Source organism: Aegilops tauschii, chromosome 1 (assembly GCF_002575655.3).
Source record: "Aegilops tauschii subsp. strangulata cultivar AL8/78 chromosome 1, Aet v6.0, whole genome shotgun sequence".
Taxonomy (NCBI): domain Eukaryota; kingdom Viridiplantae; phylum Streptophyta; class Magnoliopsida; order Poales; family Poaceae; genus Aegilops; species Aegilops tauschii.
Genome location: NC_053035.3, coordinates 454,584,579 through 454,599,144, shown reverse-complemented (window position 1 = coordinate 454,599,144; position 14,566 = coordinate 454,584,579). Strand labels below are relative to the sequence as shown.

Here is a 14,566-nt window from a genome sequence, read left to right as displayed (position 1 = left end):
CATGTTGAGCATTAAGTTTGAACAATGTAAATTTGTGTTGGTGTAGTTAAAAAGCCAAGAGCTCAATGGAACCTAGCTTTGGAAAAGGGTTTGGTGGAGATACTTCGGGAGCACAACACTCCGTACCATAGGGGACAGAATGGTTGGTCAACTAAAGCGTGGAATAGGATGGCAGATTTCTTTCATAAAAGATATGGCCACACTAATTTTACAAAGATACAGATTCAGGAAAAGAATAATGACTTGAAAGCTCAATACATAATTCTTAAGGATGCCCGCAAACAGAGCGATGTCAGCTGGAACTATCATACCCACATGATAGATGCTGACGCACATCTTTGGCAAAACTTGATGACTGTAAGTTCTAGTGTAGTGCATTTTGTCTTTGCAAAACTTGATGACTTGTATTCCATGCTTTTGTAATCAATCTTGTTTTCGAGCAATCTAAGTTTGATAAATCATTTCTTTTATATATACAGTCGTGGCCATAAATAGCTAAGTTCCAGAATAAGCCCTTTCCCCTCTACGATAAGCTTGGTGATCTGTATGACGGTTAGTTACTGAGTTGAATGGATTTTCATTTCCTCTCTTTTTGTTGACCTTTATAATGAATTTTCATTGTTGTGTGGCCTTTAATGATAACTTGGGCATTTGTGCAGGACATATAGCAGAAGGTAACTTCAATTTCACATCAACTCAGGTTACACAAGTGAGTGATGGTGATCCCGAAGTTGAAAGAGAGCAGACTTCCTTCTCTTTTGACCTGGATCAATATGGTGATGATTTACACATGTAAGATGATCCAAGAGATGCCGCCTGATATGTCTCCATCGTATCTACTTTTCCAAACACTTTTGCCCTTGTTTTGGACTCTAACTTGCATGATTTGAATGGAACTAACCCGGACTGACGCTGTTTTCAGCAGAATTGCCATGGTGTTATTTTTGTGCAGAAATAAAAGTTCTCGGAATGATTTGAAAATCCACAGAAAATATTTTTGGAATATATAAAAAATACTGGCAAAAGAATCAAGGCCAGGGGTCCCACACCCTATCCACGAGGGTGGGAGGCGCGCCTACCCCCCTGGGCGCGCCCCCTGCCTCGTGGCCCCCTGGTGCTCCACCGACCTCAACTCCAACTCCATATATTCACGTTCGGGGAGAAAAAAAACCAGAGAGAAGGATTCATCGCGTTTTACGATACGGAGCCGCCGCCAAGCCCTAAACTCTCTCGGGAGGGCTGATCCGGAGTCCGTTCGGGGCTCCGGAGAGGGGAATCCGTCGCCATCGTCATCGTCAACCTTCCACCATCACCAATTTCATGATGCTCACCGCCGTGCGTGAGTAATTCCATCGTAGGCTTGCTGGACGGTGATGGGTTGGATGAGATTTATCATGTAATCGAGTTAGTTTTGTTAGGGTTTGATCCCTAGTATCCACTATGTTCTGAGATTGATGTTGCTATGACTTTGCTATGCTTAATGCTTGTCACTAGGGCCCGAGTGCCATGAATTCAGATTTGAACCTATTATGTTTTCATGAATATATGTGAGTTCTTGATCCTATCTTGCAAGTCATTAGTCACCTACTATGTGTTTTGATCCGGCAACCCCGAAGTGACAATAATCGGGACCACTCCCGGTGATGACCATAGTTTGAGGAGTTCATGTATTCACTAAGTGTTAATGCTTTGGTCTGGTACTCTATTAAAAGGAGGCCTTAATATCCCTTAGTTTCCAATAGGACCCCGCTGCCACGGGAGGGTAGGACAAAAGATGTCATGTAAGTTCTTTTCCATAAGCACGTATGACTATATTCGGAATACATGCCTACATTACATTGATGAACTGGAGCTAGTTCTGTGTTGCCCTATGTTGTAACTGTTGCATGAATAATCGCATCCGACATAATTATCCATCACTGATCCAATGCCTACGAGCTTTTCACATATTGCTCTTTGCTTAGTTACTTTACCGTTGCCATTGTTACAACTACTACAAAACTGCTACTGTTACTTTTGCCACCGTTATCGTTACTTCCATACTACTTTGCTACTAAATACTTTGCTGCAGATATTAAGTTATCCAGGTGTGGTTGAATTGACAACTCAGCTGCTAATACTTGAGAATATTTTTTGGCTCCCCTTGTGTCGAATCAATAAATTTGGGTTGAATACTCTACCCTCGAAAACTGTTGCGTTCCCCTATACTTGTGGGTTATCAAGACTATTTTCTGGCGCCGTTGCCGGGGAGCATAGGTCTATTCTTTGAGTCACTTGGGATTTATATCTGCTGGTCACTATAAAGAACTTGAAAGACAAGAAAACCAAAATTTATCCCTCAACTACGAGGGGAGGGAAAGAACTGTTGATCAAGCTGAATTGCTATTGAATAATATGTTGACTAATGAAAATAATTGGACACTTCCTGAACCAACTCCTAAGCCAACTCCGAAGAAAAGGGGTATTCTATTTCTCAGTCCTGAAGATATGCAAGAGGCAAAGAAATCCATGAAAGAAAAAGGTATAAAAGCTGAAGATGTTAAGAATTTACCTCCTGTTGAAGAAATACATGGCCTTAATTTACCACATATCGAAGAAATACATGGTCTTGATAACCCGACACAGGTAGTAAAAGTAAATTCTCTCTATAGATATGATAAAGCTGAAATCCCGTCTACTAAGTTTGCTAGCCAATGCTTGGATGAGTTTGATCACTTTATGGTTAAACAAGAAAACTTCAATGCTTATGTTGGTAGACAATTGAAACACAATGCTTATATGATTGAACACTTAAGTGATTATATGTCTGGAGTTAAAGGTGAACTTAAACTCATTAGTAAACATGCTTCTATGGTTACCACTCAAGTAGAACAAGTACTTAAAGCTCAGTATGATTTTCTCATTGAATTAAATAATAAGAAAAAGGATAATGCTGTTAGAGTTGTGACTAGAGGGGGTAAAATGACTCAGGAACCTTTGTATCCTGAGGGCCACCCTAAGTGAATTGAGCAAGATTCTCAGAGAACTAATGTAGATGAACCTAGTCCTTCTAAGAGGAAGAAAAAGAAAAATGATAGGACTATGCATGCTTCTAGTGAACCTGTTGTTGACACACCTGAGAATCCCAATGGTATTTCTATTTCTGATGCTGAAACACAATCTGGTAATGAACATGAACCTAGTGATAATGTTAATGATGATGTTCATGTTGATGCTCAACCTAGCAATGATAATGATGTGGAAATTGAACCTGTTGTTGATCTTGATAACCCACAATCAAAGAATCAACGTTATGATAAGAGAGACTTTGTTGCTAGGAAGCACGGTAAAGAAAGAGAGCCATGGGTTTAGAAACCCATGCATTTTCCTCCTAAACCATCCAAGAAAAAGGATGATGAGGATTTTGAGCGTTTTGCTGAAATGATTAGACCTATCTTTTTGCGTATGCGTTTAACTGATATGCTCAAAATGAATCCTTATGCTAAATACATGAAAGATATTGTTACCAACAAGAGAAAGATACCGGAAGCTGAAATTTCCACCATGCTTGCTAATTATACTTTTAAAGGTGGAATCCAAAGAAACTAGGAGATCCAGGAGTACCAACTATACCATGCTCCATTAAAAGAAACTATGTTAAAACTGCTTTATGTGATCTTGGAGCCGGTGTTAGTGTTATGCCTCTCTGTTTATATCGTAGACTTGATTTGAATAAGTTGACACCTACTGAAATATCTTTGCAAATGGCCAATAAATCAACTGCTATACCTGTCGGTATTTGTGAGGATGTGCCTGTTGTGGTTGCAAACACTACTATTTTAACGGACTTTGTTATTCTTGATATTCCCGAGGACGACAATATGTCGATTATCCTTGGTAGACCCTTTACTGTAGGGGTTGTTATTGATTGCAAAGGCAATGTCACTTTTCATGTTAATGGTAATGAGCATACGGTACACTTTCTGAGGAAACAACCTCAAATTCACAGTATAAACTCTATTGGAAAAATTCCATCAATTATTTTTGGAGGTTTTGAATTTCCTCTTCCTACTGTCAAGAAGAAATATGATATTCTTATTATTGGGGACGTGCATATCCCCGTTGAGGTAACCTAGTTCTATTCGAAAAATCTCCAGTTTCATGCAATTCGGAATGAGTTTGTTAACAAGACCTGATCAACCTTGTTAGTGGATTCCTTTTGATGAGCATGAGATGGATGAAGTTATAAAGCACAACTCTCTGTACCCTCCTTTTACTTTCTGTTATTCAGATTAAATAAAGTAAAAATAGTATTTTTGTCTATTTTCTGAATTATTCGTGCAATAAAAAGTACCTCGAAAATAAAAGTTCTCCAAATGCCCTGAAATTGAAGCATGATTTTTTCTAGAATATTTAAGAATATTTGGCACTGAGAACACAACAGGGGGAGCAAGCACCTGGCCACGAGGGTCCAGGGCGCGCCCACCCCCTGGGCGCGCCCCGTGCCTCGTGGGCCCCTGGTGGCCCCCCTCCACTTATTCCAGCACCCACACACCCCTTCTTCCTCCCAAAAAAATCACCAACCAGCTCAAGCACGAGTTCTAGCTCATCTTGCTGCCATTTTCGATCTCCTTGCTCAAAGCTCCACTCACAAGACTGCCTTGGGGGATTGTTCTTTGGTATGTGACTCCTCCAATGGTCCAATTAGTTTTTGTTCTAGTGCTTTATTTATTGCAAATTTTTGCTGCTTAGGTGACCCTGTTCTTGAGCTTGCATGTCAAATTTATTTGGTCCCAAGTAGTTCTAATGCATGATATAGTCTCTAGGCACTTGTGGGAGTAGTTGCTATCAATTTTGTTGAGTTTGGTTCACTTTTATTTTAAGTTACTAAAAAATTTAGAAAATTTTCAGAGGAAGAGATATGTTTAGGAAAATGTACCAAGGCGGTTCTTCAAGGAAGCAAGGACCCAGGCCCGCAATACGTGAGTCGGACCATGAACCACCAAGAGAAGCTCAAGTGCGGCCTTGCGAATGGCCGTCAGAAGATTTTATGGTTCAAGCAGGAATTAAGGAGGAATTTGACGCATATGTGCTCAACGCTGATTTGGAGGGCTTTGTGTCAGATAAGTGCCTCCAATACTACTACCTTACTGATTCCTTTGTGAGAAGATTTAGATTTTCATCATCACGCAACTCTCACATGGTCCTGTTTGATCTTTATGACAAATCTTATACCATGGACTTAGAAGATTTTAATATTGCCTGTAAACTCCCGCAATGGGGTAGTGCTAGTGAACCTCGCAAATCTGAGTCTAGAAGATTTCTTGCTAGTATCACTGTGGGGGAATCTAGAGAAATAACACAAGCTACGATAGTGAGCATTCATTTTCCTGCTATACATTATTTTGCTCTCTTTATAGGTAGATGCATAAACGGTAAGGATGAGGCATGCCACATGTGTGTTCCTGATCTCAGTGTTCTCAAGAGTGCTGTATTGGGAGATAAACAATATAACTTGGGGGCCATTGTTGCGCGTAGGTTGCATAATAACAGTATTAGTGGAGATTTGTTTGGGGGGAATTTATGCAACCTGTGTGGCTAATTATCTTGAGATACCCATTCATGATTATGATATGGAATTGCCTCCCGCTTATTTAGATTATAATGCCATGGTTCGCCATCAGTTTGTTGAGAGGAATGAACAGTTCCTCCGGTATCGACTAATCTTTGACAGACGTCGCACTGTCCATGTTGCTCTCACTGCTCCTGGTTTCTTTGACTTTCAGGCAAAAAGGAGATATATTATAACCAGGGAGGAGGCGACCGAGTAAGAGAGGAGGACGAAGGTAGATCGCCTCCAAGCTGCAGCTCACGAGGCAATAGCTGTTGCATCTCAGTACGACCTGAGCTACAACTTTGATCCATGGGCATAAAGCAACTTAGGCCAAGAGCCTAAGCTTGGGGGAGTACGTATTTCTCACCGACATTACATTCATGTTCACACACTCATTCTAGTTGTCGGTGCTCATACTTTTTCATTGTATTATCCATGCTAGTTTATTTTCCTTTTTATGCTTTCTTCTTGTGTGTTTGAAAAACCTTAAGAAAAACCTAAAAAAAATAGTTGTAACTTTTAGCTAGCTTACTTTCCATGCCTGTAGTAGTAATAACTAAAAGAAAACCCAAAAAGATTTCCTGTTCTTCTTTTGCTTGTTGGGAGCTCTCCCGTGTAAATAGTTTTAGTTATTTTCTTTTCTTTGGGGGTCGAGAGGAGAAGACCATGATGAAAATGTTGAAGTGGCTCTTATATGCATTATTGTTGATTTAACCAGGAGCCCATATTACCTTGTCTTCTCCTTTGTATTAAATGCTCGCAGATTCCAGCTTAGTCCAATGCACGTGCACTATTATTATTATCCACACCGTTCGGTCGTGCGAGTGAAAGGCAATAATGACTATATATGATGGATTGATTGAGATGAGAGGAGCTGGTATGAACTCGACCTCTCTTGTTTTTGTATTTATGATTAGTTCATCGTTCCTGATTCAGCCTATTATGAATAAACATGTTTGCAATGACAATTAGAGATTATAGTTGCTTATGACATGCTTAATTAGCTAGGAGTTTATAATGGTTTACCTTGCATGCCAACATGCTATTAAAATGGTTGTGATGTGGTATGATAGGGTGGTATCCTCCTTTGAACGATTTGAGTGGCTTGACTTGGCACATGTTCATGCATGTAGTTGAAACAAAATCAACATAGCCTCCACGATATTTATGTTCATGGTGAATTATATCCTACTCATGCTTGCATTCAGTGTTGATTAATTTTAATGCATGTTCATGACTGTTGTCGCTCTCTAGTTGGTCGCTTCCCAGTCTTTTTCTAGCCTTCACTTGTACTAAGCGGGAATACTGCTTGTGCATCCACTTCCATAAACCCCAAAGTTATTCCATATGAGTCCACCATACCTTCCTATATGCGGTATCTACCTGCCGTTCCAAGTAAATTTGTATGCGCCAAACTCTAAACCTTCAAATGAAATTCTGTTTTGTATGCTCGAATAGCTCATGTATAAACTAGGGATGTCTGTATCTTCCATGTTAGGCGGGTTATTCTCAAGAGGAGTGGACTCCGCTCCTCACTCACGAGAAAATGGCTGGTCACCGGGATGCCCAGTCCCATGCTCTAAGCAAATCAAATCAAAATAATTGCAAACAAAACTCCCCCAGGGCTGTTGCTAGTTGGAGGCACTCGTTGTTTCGAGCAAGCCATGGATTGATGCTTCTTGGTGGTGGGGGAGTATAAACTTTACCATTCTTCTTGGGAACCGCCTATAATGTGTGTAGCATGGAAGATATCGAGATATCTCGGTTGTTATGTTGACAATGAAAGTATGCCGCTCGAAATATTATTTATCTCTATTTCAAAACCGAGCTCTGGCACCTCTACAAATCCCTGCTTCCCTCTGCGAAGGGCCTATCTATTTACTTTTTTGTTGAGTCATCACCCTCTTATTAAAAGGCACCAGTTGGAGAGCACCGCTGTCGTTTGCATCCATTACTATTAATTTATATTGAGTATGACTATGACTGGATCTATTTTACCATGAATTACAATGTCTAGTCAGTTCTTGATCTTCAGAGGTGCTCTGCATTTATGTTTTGCGGTCTCAAAAAGGGCTAGCGAGATACCATCTTGTTATATCATATTATGATTGTTTTGAGAAAGTGTTGTCATCCGAGATTTATTATTATTGCTCGCTAGTTGATTATGCCATTGATATGAGTAAACATGAGACCTAAGTGTTATTGTGAATATGGTTAATTCATAATCTTTGCTGAAAAATTGAATGCTGGCTTTACATATTTACAACAACAAGAGCAAACAGAGTTTGTAAAAGTTTTTCTTTATCACTTTCAGTTTGTCAATTGAATTGCTTGAGGACAAGCAAAGGTTTAAGCTTGGGGGAGTTGATACGTCTCCATCGTATCTACTTTTCCAAACACTTTTGCCCTTGTTTTGGACTCTAACTTGCATGATTTGAATGGAACTAACCCGGACTGACGCTGTTTTCAGCAGAATTGCCATGGTGTTATTTTTGTGCACAAATAAAAGTTCTCGGAATGACCTGAAAATCCACGGAGAATATTTTTGGAATATATAAAAAATACTGACGAAAGAATCAAGTCCAGGGGGCCCACACCCTGTCCACGAGGGTGGGAGGCGCGCCTACCCCTGCCTCGTGGGCCCCCTGGTGCTCCACCGACCTCAACTCCGACTCCATATATTCACGTTCGGGGAGAAAAAAACCAGAGAGAAGGATTCATCGCGTTTTACGATACGGAGCCGCCGCCAAGCCCTAAACTCTCTCGGGAGGGCTGATTTGGAGTCCGTTCGGGGCTCCGGAGAGGGGAATCCGTCGCCATCGTCATCATCAACCTTCCTCCATCACCAATTTCATGATGCTCACCGCCGTTCGTGAGTAATTCCATCGTAGGCTTGCTGGACGGTGATGGGTTGGATGAGATTTATCATGTAATCGAGTTAGTTTTGTTAGGGTTTGATCCCTAGTATCCACTATGTTCTGAGATTAATGTCGCTATGACTTTGCCATGCTTAATGCTTGTCACTAGGGCCCGAGTGCCATGAATTCAGATCTGAACCTATTATGTTTTCATGAATATATGTGAGTTCTTGATCCTATCTTGCAAGTCATTAGTCACCTACTATGTGTTATGATCTGGCAACCTCGAAGTGACAATAATCGGGACCACTCTCGGTGATGACCGTAGTTTGAGGAGTTCATGTATTCACTAAGTGTTAATGCTTTGGTCCGGTACTATATTAAAAGGAGGCCTTAATATCCCTTAGTTTCCAATAGGACCCCGCTGCCACGGGAGGGTAGGACAAAAGATGTCATGCAAGTTCTTTTCCATAAGCACGTATGACTATATTTGGAATACATGCCTACATTACATTGATGAACTGGAGCTAGTTCTGTGTCACCCTATGTTATAACTGTTGCATGAATAATCGCATCCGACATAATTATCCATCACTGATCCAATGCCTACGAGCATTTCACATATTGCTCTTTGCTTAGTTACTTTACCGTTGCCATTGTTACAACTACTACAAAACTGCTACTGTTACTTTTGCCACCATTACCGTTACTTCCAAACTACTTTGCTACTAAATACTTTGCTGCAGATATTAAGTTACCCAGGTGTTGTTGAATTGACAACTCAGCTGCTAATACTTGAGAATATTTTTTGGCTCCCCTTGTGTCGAATCAATAAATTTGGGTTGAATACTCTACCCTCGAAAACTGTTGCGATCCCCTATACGTGGGTTATCACCGCCCCAAGTGACGGTTCAAGAGATGCTGCCCCAAGTGATGGTCCAAGAGATGCTGCCCCAAGTGATGGTCCAAGAGATGCTGCCCAAACAGGTGCTCCCGGTGGTTCAAATAAGAAGCCAGTGAAGGAGCCCAAGAATAAGAAGCGTGATGATCCGATGGTGGAGGTGAAGGCACAATATGTGGAGATCAAATGGAAGCAAGCGGAGGAGGAGTCTGTTTTGTTGGCAGGGTCAAAAAATGCCCAAGAGTTCTCCATCAGCAAGTGCATTGCTGTTTTGCACAAGATGGAAAGCATCCGCCGCGATGAAAGAGCTGCTGCCTACAAAGTGTTCAAAAGTGTTGAGAATCGTGAGATTTTTCTGAGTTCTGTCGCCGAAGATGAAGATAGTGCTGGTGTGTTTCTTCGGAGCGAAATGGCAGTGTTGCATCAACGTATCTAAGGTAAGCTACCTTGTTCCTATTAGCATCTGTATATTCTGGTCACTTCAGCTCTATATATTCTGGTCATCAAACCAAACTAGGGTAGCCTGACGAGGTTTCACGTCATCTTAGTTTCATGCCATCCGTATCCTAACCTACCTATGCTTGTCAGTTATTGTAAAAAAACTAGTTCTCGTGGTCTTTTGCTGTATTTATCAGTTTTAGACAAGTTCTACCCAATTGCCGTGTTGTCACATAAAAAGCTTGTCAATTATTTTAAAATCTTGCTGTCGTGTTGTTTTGTTATTTTTATCAGTGGCGTGCTCACAGCAATAATTTGCTTTGTTCCTTCCATCTCCTCTCTGTTATTTTTTGGCGGGAAACGTTACTATGCTTGTACTCTTGCTTGAGAAGTTTTCTCCTGTAGTTTTGCTGGAGTAGCTTGCTTGCTTCTGTAGGATTAACAAGGTTGAGAAAGTTGCTTCTACTCCAGTTTTCTTCTGTAGTTTCGCTGGAGTAGTTTGCTTGCTTCTGTAGGATTAAGAAGGATTTTCAGGGCGAGTACAATTTGCTATGAGTAGGTTGTACACTTGCTTGAGAAGGTTGGAGCCACTAGAGAAGTTTGCTCTAAGGAGAAGTTTGTTGTTGGAGTAGGTTGAACTGCAGCAGTAATAACTATTTACTGTTGTTGGAGTAGGATTAAGATTAATTTGGAGCAGCAGTAATAACTTTTGGAGTATGTCTGCTTCCCAGTGCTGTTTGGAGCAGCACCAGTATCCTTCTTGTACTGCTAACATAGCAGGTTGCTCGTACTCCATGTTTGAGTACTTCCTGTCGAAGGTTGCTTGTACTTCATGTTTGAGTACTGAACATGACAGGTTAATTTCATAACAAGACAGGTTAATTTCAGATATGATGCTGTTCACACATTTCAGATATGATGTTGTTGGACATTTGTAAAATCTAGTGCTTATGTATCTGCTATTTGAATTAGGAATTATGAATAGCACATCCTAGGACATGAATTGGGATTATGAACAGGACATCCTAGGACATGAATTGGGATTATGTACAGACTTGTTTGTGCATGGAGTTGTGCTTGCAATGTAGCATCTAGAGGCATGTATAAGGCACAAACGATAGCTCAATGGAAATTTTCTTTTATAAATGGGAAGAAGACGTTTGGACTCTTTTCCTTTTGTGAGAAGGGATCTTTCGTTTTATGCTAAACTGAACATTCTTGGATTCTGGTGCCCATCCAGACTCTCATTTTGCTTTTGTTTTATGATTAGGTTCTCAGGCAACCAGAGAAGCAAGATTAAACAATTTGGACAAACTATTGGCCATTCAAAAACTGGATGATCATGACATCATCAAGAGCAATTCATATGTATGACAACATCATTCTTAGTGGTCTGTAAAAATATAACTAATTGTGAGCTATTGCACAAGAAACCTGTGTTGCATTATGTTTGTTGCAAAATTATGGTGTTGCTGTGAAAGATCACGGATAAGATATTATTGATTCCAAGTCATGTTGTTTATGAGAAATCATGTTGTTGCTGTGATATAATTGATATTGTTGTGACGAGATATTGATCTAAAGTCAGGCAAAAGTTATGTTGTTGCTGTGAAGAATTGCTGCAAAATTATTCTCCTGTAGCAAGTTCTTTTTAATATGATGTTGCTTTACTTCTAAAGATTGCATTTTTACACATTTGCACTATCTTATCTGAATATGGGAATCCCTCCATACCAAACAAGTTTTTCATATGGAGGGGATTGTGGCTAGAGGGGTTTAGAGGGTTTCAAGGGGATCTGAGGGGATTGGGTGGAACAAGGGGATTCACAAAATCCCCTCCTCCCCAAACCTCCCAAATCCACTCCTACCAAACAAGGCCTCAGTGAATTCTCGACAAACGACATACTCCCCCCTGCTCGTCTCCCCCTCTCTTCTCCCCAGCTTGTCTCGGGCGCCAGAGCTCCCCTACTCGGCTCCCCGCATCGAAGCTCTCCTACTTGGCTTCCCACGCAGCTTCGCCGGGCATTGCTGGAGCTCACCCTCCTCCACCGTGTTGCTTCCCCGGACGAGGAGAAGGCTCAATTTTTTCGATCTGTTATCCACCGGATGCATCCTTCCCCGATGTTGGCGAGCCGGAACTGGCCCTGCCCGTTGTCAACCTCGTCCACCTCGCCATCAACCTTCTCCACCTCACCGTCAACCTTGTCCACAGAGCCGGTGATACGTCCCAACGTATCTATAATTTTTTATTGTTCCATGCTGTTATATTATCATTCTTGGATGTTTTACAATCATTTTATAGCAACTTTATATCATTTTTTGGGACTAACCTATTGACATAGTGCCCAATGCCAGTTGCTGTTTTTTGCTTGTTTTTTACTTCGTACAAAATCAATACCAACGGACTCTTGGTGATTTTTTCTAGACCAGAAGACACACGATGGGCCAAGAAAGTACCTGAGGGGGGCTTGATACGTCTCCAACGTATCTATAATTTATGAAGTATTCATGTTGTTATTTTATCATTGTTGGATGTTTTACAATCATTTTATAGCAACTTTATATCATTTTTTGGGACTAACTTATTGACCCAGTGCCCAATGCCAGTTGCTGTTTTTTGCTTGTTTTTTACACCGCAGGAAATCAATATCAAATGGAGTCCAAACACCGTGAAACGTTTTGGAGATTTTTTATGGACCAGAACACCCAAGATGGGCCGGAGTTGCACCTGGGGATGTGCCCCGAGGGGGGCACAACCCACCAGGGCGCGCCAGGCCCCCTTGGCGCACCCAGGTGGGTTGTGCCAGCCTCGGTGGCCCCCCGTACCCCCTCTTTGCACTATAAATTCCCAAATATTCCGAAACCCTTCGGGGTTAACCTAGATCAGAAGTTCCGCCGCCGCAAGGTATCTATATCCATGAAAACCAATCTAGACCCTGTTTCGGCACCCTGCCGGAAGGGGGAATCATCTCCAGTGGCCATCTTCATCATCCCGGAGGCCACCACGATGAGGAGGGAGTAGTCCACCCTCGGGGCTGAGGGTTTGTAACAGTAGCTATGTGCTTAATCTCTCTCTCTCTCTCTTGTGATCTATGTCATGGGCTTTGTTAATATAGATGCATCATATGATGTTTCTCCCCGCTATACTCTTGTTGTGATGAATTGAGTCTTTACCCTTTGAAGTTTTGTATTGTTAGATTGAATATTTAGAGATGAGAACACATGATGTATATCTTGCAGTATGAATACTTGAGGTGACAAATGGGGTATCATATTGATTCACTTGATATGTATCTTGGCATTCAACTTGCGGATTCCCGCGGTGATATTGGGGTAATCTATGCATAGGGGTTGATGCACGTTCTTATTATCTTTTCTCCGATAGAAACTTTGGGGTCTCTTTGTAGTTCTTTGTGTGGATTGAGTATTATGAATATGAATTTGCTTTGGTGTTATCTTAGTACAAACTCTTGATTAGATCGATCGGAAAGAATAGCTTGCGTTATTTTAGTACGAACTCTAGGATAGATTGATAGGAAAGAATAGCTTTGAGGTGGTTTCATACCCTACAAACAATTCCTATCTTTTGTTCTCCGCTAATAGGAACTCGGGAGTGACTCTTTATTGCACTTTGAGGGATAATCATATGATCCAACTATGTTAGCATTGTTGAGAGGTTGCACTAGTGAAAGTACGGACCCTAGGCCTTGTTTTCAAGCATTGCAATACCGTTTTTGTGCCCGTTTACTATTTGCTACCTTGTTGTTTTTATTTATTCAGATTATAAAAGTATATTCCTACCATCATATTACACTTTTATCACCATCTCTTCACCGAACTAGTGCACCTATACAATTTGCCATTGTATTGGGTGTGTTGGGGACACAAGAGACTTTTTATTATTTGGTTGCAGGGTCGTTTGAGAGAGACCATCTTCATCCTACACCTCCCATGGATTGATAAACCTTAGGTCATCCACTTGAAGGAAAATTGCTACTGTCCTACAAAACTCTGCGCTTGGAGGCCCAACACGTGTCTACAAGAATAAATTTGCGTAGTAGACATCAGGGCTCCGAGGGGAGCACAACCCACCAGGACGCGCCTGGGGGCCCAGGCATGCCTAGGTGGGTTGTGCCCACCTCGTCCGCCTCCCACCGCCTCTTTGCTCTATAAATTCCCTGGACACCCAAAAACCTAGGGGAGTCGACGAAAAACAATTCCATCCGCCGCAAGTTCCAGAAACCACAAATCCAATCTAGACACCATCACGGAGGGGTTCATCATCCTCATTAGTGCCTCTCCGATGATGCGTGAGTAGTTCATTATCGACCTTCGGGTTCGTAGTTAGTAGCTAGATGGCTTCCTATCTCTCTCTTGGTTCTCAATAAAATGGTCTCTTGGAGATCTATTTGATGTAATTCTTTTTTGCGGTGTGTTTGTTGGGATCCGATGAACTTTGAGTTTATGATCAGATCTATGTTTTTATCCATCAAAGTTATTTGAGTCTTTTGATCTCTTATATGCATGATTACTTGTAGCCTCATATTTCTTCTCCGAATCTTTGGTTTAGTTAGGCTGACTAGATCGATTTTTCTTGCCATGGGAAGAGGTGCTTTGTGATGGGTTCGATCTTATGGTGCTTGATCCCAGTGACAGAAGGGGAAATGACATGTATGTATCGTTGCCATTAAGGATAACAACATGGGGTCTATTTCTACATAAATAGATCTTGTCTACATTATGTCATCGTTCTTATTGCATTACTCTGTTTCTCCA

General features: G+C 41.3%; 1 protein-coding gene and 1 pseudogene across 1 annotated transcript in view; both read left to right on the top strand.

Moving 5' to 3' along the window:
- LOC109770861 (heavy metal-associated isoprenylated plant protein 23) overlaps window positions 1-14,566 on the top strand; it is a 70,835-nt gene that overhangs the window by 7,412 nt on the left and 48,857 nt on the right. The window lies entirely within an intron of this gene.
- LOC141023444 (uncharacterized) lies at window positions 169-9,940 on the top strand (annotated as a pseudogene).